Source organism: Mirounga leonina, unplaced genomic scaffold (assembly GCF_011800145.1).
Source record: "Mirounga leonina isolate KUSES-001 unplaced genomic scaffold, KU_Mleo_1.0 Mir_153, whole genome shotgun sequence".
NCBI lineage: Eukaryota > Metazoa > Chordata > Mammalia > Carnivora > Phocidae > Mirounga > Mirounga leonina.
Genome location: NW_023270387.1, coordinates 34497469 through 34507185, shown reverse-complemented (window position 1 = coordinate 34507185; position 9717 = coordinate 34497469). Strand labels below are relative to the sequence as shown.

Below are 9717 nucleotides of genomic sequence, written 5' to 3'. Positions count from 1 at the left end.
TTAAGTAAAGTTAGTGAGTTGCACCATAAACATCTCAAGAAAATTTTCTTGACCATTGCATTAGAGGAGCCCATATCAAGATCAAGGCATTAACTAATTTGCAGGAAGTTAGGGACAGTTTTATGGGAAAAGATATATAGATATTAGATATTTATTTAGGTATTTCATAGAGAAATTGAGTTTCAGTCAAATAGAGATGATGGGGAAGAGCCCTCTACTAGCCTCCGATGGCCCGTCTCACTGCCCTGCACTGCCACTGCCCTGCAGAAGTGCTTCTATTACCCACAGTCTTTCACCAAATTATGCCAGTGTCCAGAGCACTGGCTCCTCATCCACTTGGGCCTATACCAAAGGTATAAAAGCTGGTGCAGATGCTTGAGCCTTAATGCTTCAAGGTACAGACCTTTTAGCCAATGTTGTAGCCCTTACTATGGAGCCAAAGGGAAGAACAGTGATTATTGACCAGAGTTGAAGTCCCAAAGTAACAAAAGATGGTGTGACTATTGCAAAAGCAATTGGCTTAAAAGATAAATATAAAAATATTGGTGCTAAACTTGTTCAAGATGTTGCCAATAACACTTTTGAAGAGACTGGGGATGGCACGCCTACCACTACTGTCCTGGCACACTCTATTGCCAAAGAAGGCTTCGAGAAGATTAGCAAAGGTGCTGATTCTGTGGAAGTCAAGAGAAGTGTGATATTACCTGTTGATCCTGCAATTGCTGAACTTAAGAAGCAGCCTTCAGTGACAACCCCTGAAGAAATTGCTCAGGGTGCTATGATTTCTGTAAATGGGGACAAAGAAATTGGCAACATCATTTCTGATGCAATGGCAAAGTTTGGAAGAAAGGGTGTCATCACAATAAAGGATGGGAAAGACACTAAATGATGAATTAGAAATTACTGAAGGCATGAAATTTGATCAATTTCTCCATACTTTATTAATACATCAAAAGATCAGCAATGTGAACTCCAAGATGCCTATGTTCTACTGAGTAAAAAGAAAATTTCTAGTGTCCGGTCCATCATCCCTGCTCTTAAAATTACCAATGCTCACTGTAAGCCCTTGGTCATAACTGCTGAAGATGTTAACAGAGAAGCTCTGAGTATACTCACTTTGAGTAGGCTAAAAGTTTGTCTTCAGGTTGTGGCAGTCCAGGCTCCAGGTCTTGGTGACAATAGAAACAATCAGCTTAAAGACATAGCTATTGCTACTGGTGGTGCAGTGTTTGGAGAAGAACTGACCTCACAACTTAGAAAATGTTGGAGAGGTCATTGTGACCAATGATGATGCCATGCTCTTAAAAGGAAAAATTGAGAAGGCTCAAATTGAAAAATGTATTCAGAGAAATCATTGAGCAGTTATATATAACAACTAGAAAATGTGAAAAGGAAAAACTGAATGAACGTCTGGCAAAACTCAGATGGAGTAGCTGTGCTGAAGGTTGGTGGGACAAGTGATGTTGAAGTGAATGAAAGACAGTTACAGATGCCCTCAGTGCTCCACCAGCTGTTGTTGAAGAAGGCATTGCTCTGGGAGAGGGTTGTGCCCTGCTTCAATGCATTCCTGCCTTAGACTCAATAACTCCAGCTAATGAAGATCAAAAAATTGGTATAGAATTATTAAGAGAACACTCAAAATTCTTCCAATGACCACTGTTAAGAATATAGGTGTTGAAGGATCACTGATAGTTGAGAAAATTATGCAGAGTTCCTCAGAAGTTGGTTATGACACTATGCTTGGAGATTTTGTGACTATGGTGGAAAAAGGAATCATGGATCCAACTAAGATTGTAAGAACTGCTTTCTTGAATGCTGCTGGAATGGCCTCTCTGTTAACTACAGCAGAAGTTTTAGTCACCGAAATTCCTAAAGAAGAGTAAGACCCAGGAATGGGTGGAATGGGAAGTTGTATGGAGGTGGCGTGTTCTGATTCCTAGAATAGAGCTTTACCATAATTTTTTTAAAGGCTTCTTAAATATATATTTAACATTTTTAAAAGTACAGAAAATTAAGAAATTTTACAAAGAGGCATGAACCACATCCCAGACTTAACAAATATTAAAATTTTGCTCTATTTCCCTCAGACATATTTTATAATGAATAAAACATGATAGACAAATCTTTCTTGGTTTGTATACATTTAATATGAATAGATCCATAAAATATATAATATCATGTCAGTGTTCTTGTTACATCTTTGTATAAATGTTTTATGTTGTTTATGTATTTCTGTAACTTACTCTTAAACTTAACATTACTTTTGAGATCTATCTTTATTAATACATAAATTTAGTTTTATTTCAACATATATATAACATCCCATTGCATGAATATTCCACAATTATTTATGTTTGCTATTGTAGAAATAAACATCCTTTGCACAAGTTTCTGTAAGATACAAATTCAGATCTAGGATTGCTAATATGTTTACTGTCATAAAATCTTGACATTTTGATTTTGATTTTGGCAAATTTCTCTCTAAGATGACTATACCAGTTTATTGCTCTGCCATCAGGGTAAGATAATTCCTATCATCCCAAATACTCACCAAGGCTTGATATTTTATCACCCTTTTAAATATTTGCAACTCTGATGGGTTTGAAATGGTATCTCCTTATTGTAATCTGCATAAACACTAATGTTTACTTCTATAAAATTTATCTAAAATTATATAACCTTCCACTGTTGCACTTTTTGTCTTATTGATTTATAAAAGCCATCATTAATTTAGAATACAATTACTTGCCTGTGAATGTATTAATAATTTGTTACAGATTAACTGTCCTTCAAGTTTATTATTTTTCAACCTCCTTTATATATTTAAATATACACATACTATTTTAAGTAGCCTATATGTTAATTGTGAAACATAAAAGTATAATAACCACCTGTGAATTCACCACCAGAACACTCTCAATGTCTACATCCCTTTCCCCTATCCCATTATCCTGTTCTCTTCTCCAAGGCTACTGTCTCTTTCTTGGGTGTAACATTCCCTTACTTTTTTTTTTTAATTTTATTATGTTATGTTAATCACCATACATTACATCATTGGTTTTTGATGTAGTGTTCCATGATTCATTGTTTGCGTATAACACCCAGTGCGTGCCCTCTTTAATACCCATCACCAGGCTAACCCATCCCCCCACCCCCCATTATTTTTTAAAAAGATTTTATTTATTTATTTGAGAGAGAGAGAGACAGAGAGACAGAGATATAGAGACAGAGCATGAGTGGGGAGGAGAGGGAGAAGCTGGCTCCCCATTGAGCAGGGAGCCTGACACTGGGCTCAATCCCAGGACCCTGGGATCATGACGTAAGCAGAAGGCAGCCACTTAACCAACTGAAACACCCAGGAGCCCCAGTCCCTTACCATTATTAATGAACTGTGAGAGGAAGCTCAAGGCAGTGCTCCTCAACAATAACTTCAGAGAAGCCAGTTGAAGGAAATGACTGAAGAAAAGCCTGGCTGATACTTAAGAAAATCATTTTAACCATCAGTTACTGGTTTCAGCTGACAAAATACAATGGTTTACTACTGTCATTGTCCATGCCTATGGAAAATTTATATTATATTTTTGAATAAAAAGACATTCGCACATTCCTGACAACTGAGTGCAAGGGCCATGTACCAGTGTACTGCTTTCAACTTAAATCACTGAGGCATTTTTACTACTATTCTGTTAAAATCAGGATTTTAGTGCTTGCCATTACCAAACGAAAAGTAGAAAAGCAGCCTTTCTGTAGAGAGTATGAATAATTGTATACAAAGTAGAGAAATATCAAATTATGTGACAACTTTGTGTAATAAAAATTTGCTTAAAGTTAAAAAAAAGTGATGAAGAAAAAAATTCTTGATAAAGATGATTTTAAGGAGGAAACTGGGGAATTCCTAGGTGAAAAATACAAATGTGCTTTGAATCCTTTCTCTGTCACTTAGTCACTTTGAAACTTGGGTAATTTAACTTCTTTAAATTTCAGTTTTCTCATCTATTATATGGTTTCTCGTCTAATAAAATCCTCTACCAAAGATGGTTGTGAGAAATAACCAGTATGAGTCACCAGGAAATCCAGTCTGAAATGTGATGATCATTTTCCTCCAAACATCTGATGTCCTGTGGGTCTAACCTTCAATACTGAGAAAGGAGAAACCTATTCTCCTAAAACTTATTTGAAAATTCTGTTGGCTGCTTACTGCTACACTCAATGGGGACCATGGTTCTGACTTAGCATGATAATTCCTTTGCTCTCGGGCCTGTCCTTCTAAATACTTTAGATTCAAGTAATTGCCTGTGTGAATGTTTTGTATGTCACATACAAATAGTCACATCACACACCTTGTTTAACTTTAGCATCCCTATATTAAGAGATGCCACAACACACCTACTTTGCTTTAGGAACTGGTGCTGTGACAGCTGAGATACATAAATTCCGTAGCAGAGTGAGGAGCTTATGGTACTCATTTGCATGTCAAAACCCAAATTTTGCTTCTTCCTCATTTTTATTGACAATGATTGTGTCTAACTAATGGGAACAACCTGAAAGGGTTGTGCATCTCAATGAGTTCTCTAAATGCTTTGCTATAGCAGAGCTACAGATTAAAATAAAATTTTAATCATGTATCCGCCTAAGTGCTAAAATAATAATGATGAGTAAGGATCCTAGTCTGTTTTTTGTTCTACAAAATAAGCTTGACATCCATAGGAGGGGGGGAAAATACAACTTCTTTTATTTCTTTATTGGCAGTTTTTATTTAAATCTTAGAGTGCTGGGAAACCTGGAAATCTGCCCACTTTCTTTATAGTCAGTACAGTTTAAATTTTACCATCTACATGGGCAAGTTTCTCTTGACAAAATCACATCTTTATAAAACTTCACTTATGAACAGTGCTTTATCAGACATGTTAATTTTAAAATTATAGGACGGAGTTATAGGTAAAGAATAAATAAATCAAAGAATACTAGGTGGATAACCTCATAATCCGATACTTGTTCCCAACATGTCATTATTTAATACTTCACTGACCATAGATGTGGCACTTTCCCCCCGATATCTCAGTTTCTGCCCTGTACACTGCAGTAAACTGATCTTCCTTCCTTGCTTATGCCAAAGGTCATTGTGTAAGGCAATGAACTGATGTATGCCTTAAATTTAGTCACATATTACAAGACATGCTACATTTAGTTAATATCGTAAAGTCAAAATAGATATTTGCTGTAATTGTGAAATAAGATAGCAAATTTAATGCAAAATTCTATAACTGTACATATAGCAATTTTAAATGTGAAGATAAGCTTACAAATGATTTTAAAAACTGGGCCAGGAATCCTCAAAGTTAACAGCAATAAAATGAAAGATCAACAAGTTAGAAAGTATCTTTTCTAATTGGATTAAATTATATTAATAGCTGCCTGATTATTTTACAAGAAAGAGGTGGCGGGGGAAGAGCACCCCAGTCATGTTCTCATGGAATTATCAGTCATGTTTTTATCAAAGGATATTGCTGCTAGACTTTTGTCTGTTTTGGCCTGGGTCCTGAACCTGAAAACAGAACAACTGTTGCAAAGTGCATCTTCATTCTAAAGTGAGGGGCTATACCATTTTTGTAGTATTTCAAAACAAAATTTTTTTTAAAGATTTTATTTATTTATTTGACAGAGAGAGAGATAGCGAGAGCAGGAACACAAGCAGGGGGAGTGGGAGAGGGAGAAGCAGGCTTCCTGCCAAGCAGGGAGCCCGATGTGGGACTCGATCCCAGGACTCTGGGATCATGACCTGAGCCGAAGGCAGACGCTTAACGACTGAGCCACCCAGCCGCCCCAAAATTTTTTTTAAAATGAGTTTGAGATACTTAGTTCAACATTCAACTTTAGGATACATGGTGGGATTAAAGGGACCTTCTCTACTCCCACTGACAACCACCTCCCACTGACAAACTCCCCTTGATTTGGATTGGCAAATGGCATTTATGCAACTGGGGTCCAAGGGTGTAAGAACACCTGGCTCCAGAGTCCCAAACAGACGAGGCTGAGCCCCTCAGGGCTGACAAAATCCACAGGCAGAGAGACAAATCATGGTGAAACCAGAAAGGGATTGATTTCAGTGAAGCCAACACCAGGAAGATAGTGGACTAACTCTCCGAAGACTGTCTCCAAAGGGCTAAAAATACTTCTAGGTTTATATAAGGAAAATGTGGAATGAAGGTCAGTGGGTACATACAGGTGGGCAGTAAAGGCCAAATGGATAATTTTCTTGGGGTCAATCACTCAGGGTCTTGCTGGCATCAGGACCGTCTCTATTCCATGAGGGGGTAGTTTCTGTTCTCATCATAGTATATTTTGCCCTCTGGATCTTTTGTCTGAGTTAAAAGATAGCTGGAAAAAAGAACTCAATCAGAAAGTACAGACTGAGGTCAAAATGGAGGTAGTTGAAGTCCTCTTTCATTTACAGAAGTTTTGAAAATGGAAATCATCTATTCCCACACAACTTATTATATGACTAATCACATTATATACCTTTCAGCTATATTCACTAATATGATTTTACTATTCCACCATCTTTTTCAAACTAACATGACTACTTCAGATTTCTCAGAAAGATAAAAAGTTGCCAATGACTTCACTGTTTATTATAGAAAACCCTCCTCTTCCCACCCTGACAGTGACTCTCTCCTTAACCAAAGATGCATGCAGCTCCTCTTAGCCCTCTCTCTACCAGGCCCTGACCTTGGGCTCTGTCTTTGGCCCTTTGGCCCAGTTTTAGCAAGAATCCTGTTGAGTCATTTCATGAAAATCCCTCACCCTGGGTATCTGATCACCCTACATATCTGATCAAATTCCTCATCCCCCACACTAAATATCTTATCACTCTGGCCTGCCTTCAAGAATCCTGTCAAGTTGGTTTAGTCAGAATCCTCCATACCCATGATGTTTCCTGTTGGTAATTTTTCATCCACAGACCACCCCCACTCTGATCCTTGGCTATAAATTCCCATTTTTTCTTGTTATGTGCAAATTTTAATCTGTCTCCCCTGTTGTAAAACCCTCACCATAGTAATCTTTCTTTAATAAAGTTTCCTTTATCATCTTTAACAAGTATCATGAAAAAGTTTTCTTTAACACCTTTTTTTTTTTTAAAGATTTTTATTATTTTTATTTAGTTGAGAGCAAGAGAGGGAGAGAGTACAAGCAGGCGGGGAGCCGCAGGCAGAAGGAGAGGGAGAAGCAGGCTCAAGCAGGCTCCCCATTGAACAGGAACCTGATGTAGGACCCAATCCCAGGACCCTGGGATCATGACCTGAGCTGAAGGCAGACGCTTAACTGACTGAGCCACCCAGGCGACCCCAACACCTTCTTTTAAGAGCAAAATTCAATCTATATGTTATAGAATAACATTAAATGACTGTTATTCATAAGCTTCTTAGAAAATCTCTTCTCAAAATCCTTGTCTTGCTGTGTCCACCAAACCCAAACTGTTCTCTCATGATCCTTTCTTGGTTCTAATCAAGCCTTCATGAGGGAAGATCTACCTTACAGTAAAATCCAAAGCAATATAAATATTCAAAAATGTCCCAACCTTTTCCAATACACTAAGAATATATCAAGGTAGTTCTCTCCCTTACTGCACTGAAAAAAAAGCTCATCTTTACATGACTGACAAATTGTTTGGGTGATATTTTATGGAAGCCAACATTTGACGATCTTAGTTCCCACAAAAATCCAATTGAAACCTCATAGCTATGGTCCAAGCCCTATCTTGGAAACAACACACCCCTCTGAGGCCCCTGGTGCCTCCCACCTAGGGAACTCCACAGTTGTTCCAGTGACATAGCCCCATATTGGATCCAGGCTCTAATTTCTTTCTTCCTTCCTCCCTTTCTAATTATCATAAACATTTATTTCTATCATATGGGAGATATTGACAAGCCACTGGGGTTTTGACTCAACATTGTGATAATCATTAGAGACCCTTGACCCACCTTGGAAAAAGGTAATGGACACAAACATCAAGCTATTGAATGCATCTGCTAACTTGATTTTAGAGTTTTCATTAAGATTGATGCTTCTTCATGCTGTATAATCTTGGCTGCTTACTGAATATACATGTTTCACAGTAAATACACTTACCTCCAATGAAATTTTGTCTCACTTTCTCAGACATTTCTATTTATTACTGTAACATTTTAAGTCCTGAATCTCTTCTTCAGTGAAGACATAACTAATGAAGAGATAACTGTCTAGCCTCTACTTGCAAGCTATCTGTGCTCTAAATATGTTTGTTAGAAAATCATTTAGATTACCTAGATTTACCTAGTCATGTTTGCTGATGGGTCATATGTAAAGACTAAAACAGGAAAATATTTGGCAGGAGTTACTCTAGCAAATCTCACTTTACTCCTAAAATAATATCCTTTAATAGAGACAAATCTTCCCAGATAGTAAACTCATTGCATTCACTACAGATCAGACTCATCAGTCTGAGTTCAACTAAGAAAAAAACCACATAGTGATTGAAATGGGAAATAATGAAAATAATTCTTAAGCATTGATGGGAGAGTAATTATAAAATGTGAAACGACTTTAAGGATTTCCTAGTACTGAGATAGATTATACTCACGAAGAAGTAAACTTGGAGGTGGGACAGTACAAAACCAGGTCTCAACTCTGATTTGGTATGTGTCCTGTAGTTTATGTACTTCTGACCTAAACGATTTCCACTGGCTGTATGAACAACTCCTCTGTTCATAACCCTGATGAGTTAATATATGCGATTCATATGTATTGAAATATCATTTCCTATTCTCAGCTCCACGCTATTGTTGCAAACAGTTATGGGCAAATACTGGAAGCAACTCACATAATAATTAATAAGAGGTATGCTTGATTTTTCCTAAATTCCTACTAAATTTCCAAAAACCTTGTGTTCATTAAGAAATATCAGTGAAAGAAAGCTCTTAAATCCTGAAAGAAAGGATCCTATCAAATATTAACAATTTGTACAACAGTGGCATTCCAAGGAATTGATCTTTGAACCCATATATCTCAATTAAAAGGAATACATCCTCCTCCTCACAGAATGGCCAGAAGTTGGTTCCTACCAGAAACCTCAAACTGAGGATTATTAGGAACCTTCCAGCAGCAGATACTTTTTGGAAGGAAATACCTCTTATCTATTAATTCTAGATCAATTAGACAACTACAGTAAATTTAGACATCTTCCACCCAAGATCAATGGAACACTAACACAGATATTTACAGTTTAATCTGCATTCATTTATTCTCTATTTTTCTCATAATCTTATACTTTCTTGTCTAAGGATACCCTTAACTATCTCACTTTTAAGGGCCCTTTATATTAATATTACCATTTATTAATATTAACATTAATAATTATTATTTTAAATTAATATTCTTTTTTTAAAGATTTTATTTATTTATTTGAGAGAGAGAGAATAAGAGACAGATAGCAAGAGAGGGAAGAGGGTCAGAGGGAGAAGCAGACCCCTCGCTGAGCAGGGAGGCCAATGTGGGACTTGATCCCGGGACTCCAGGATCATGACCTGAGCCGAAGGCAGTCGCTTAACCAACTGAGCCACCTAGGTGCCCTTAAATTAATATTCTTAATACTGCTGTCTCCTGAATCTTTTCTTGATTTGAATACGATATCTGGATCAAATATGCTTATTAATGGATTAAATCATACAACCAAATTGA

At 37.0% G+C, this 9717-nt stretch overlaps 1 pseudogene; it reads left to right on the top strand.

The window, feature by feature from the left end:
• Positions 1-227: 227 nt before the first annotated feature.
• LOC118013524 lies at positions 228-1940 on the top strand (annotated as a pseudogene).
• Positions 1941-9717: the final 7777 nt, after the last annotated feature.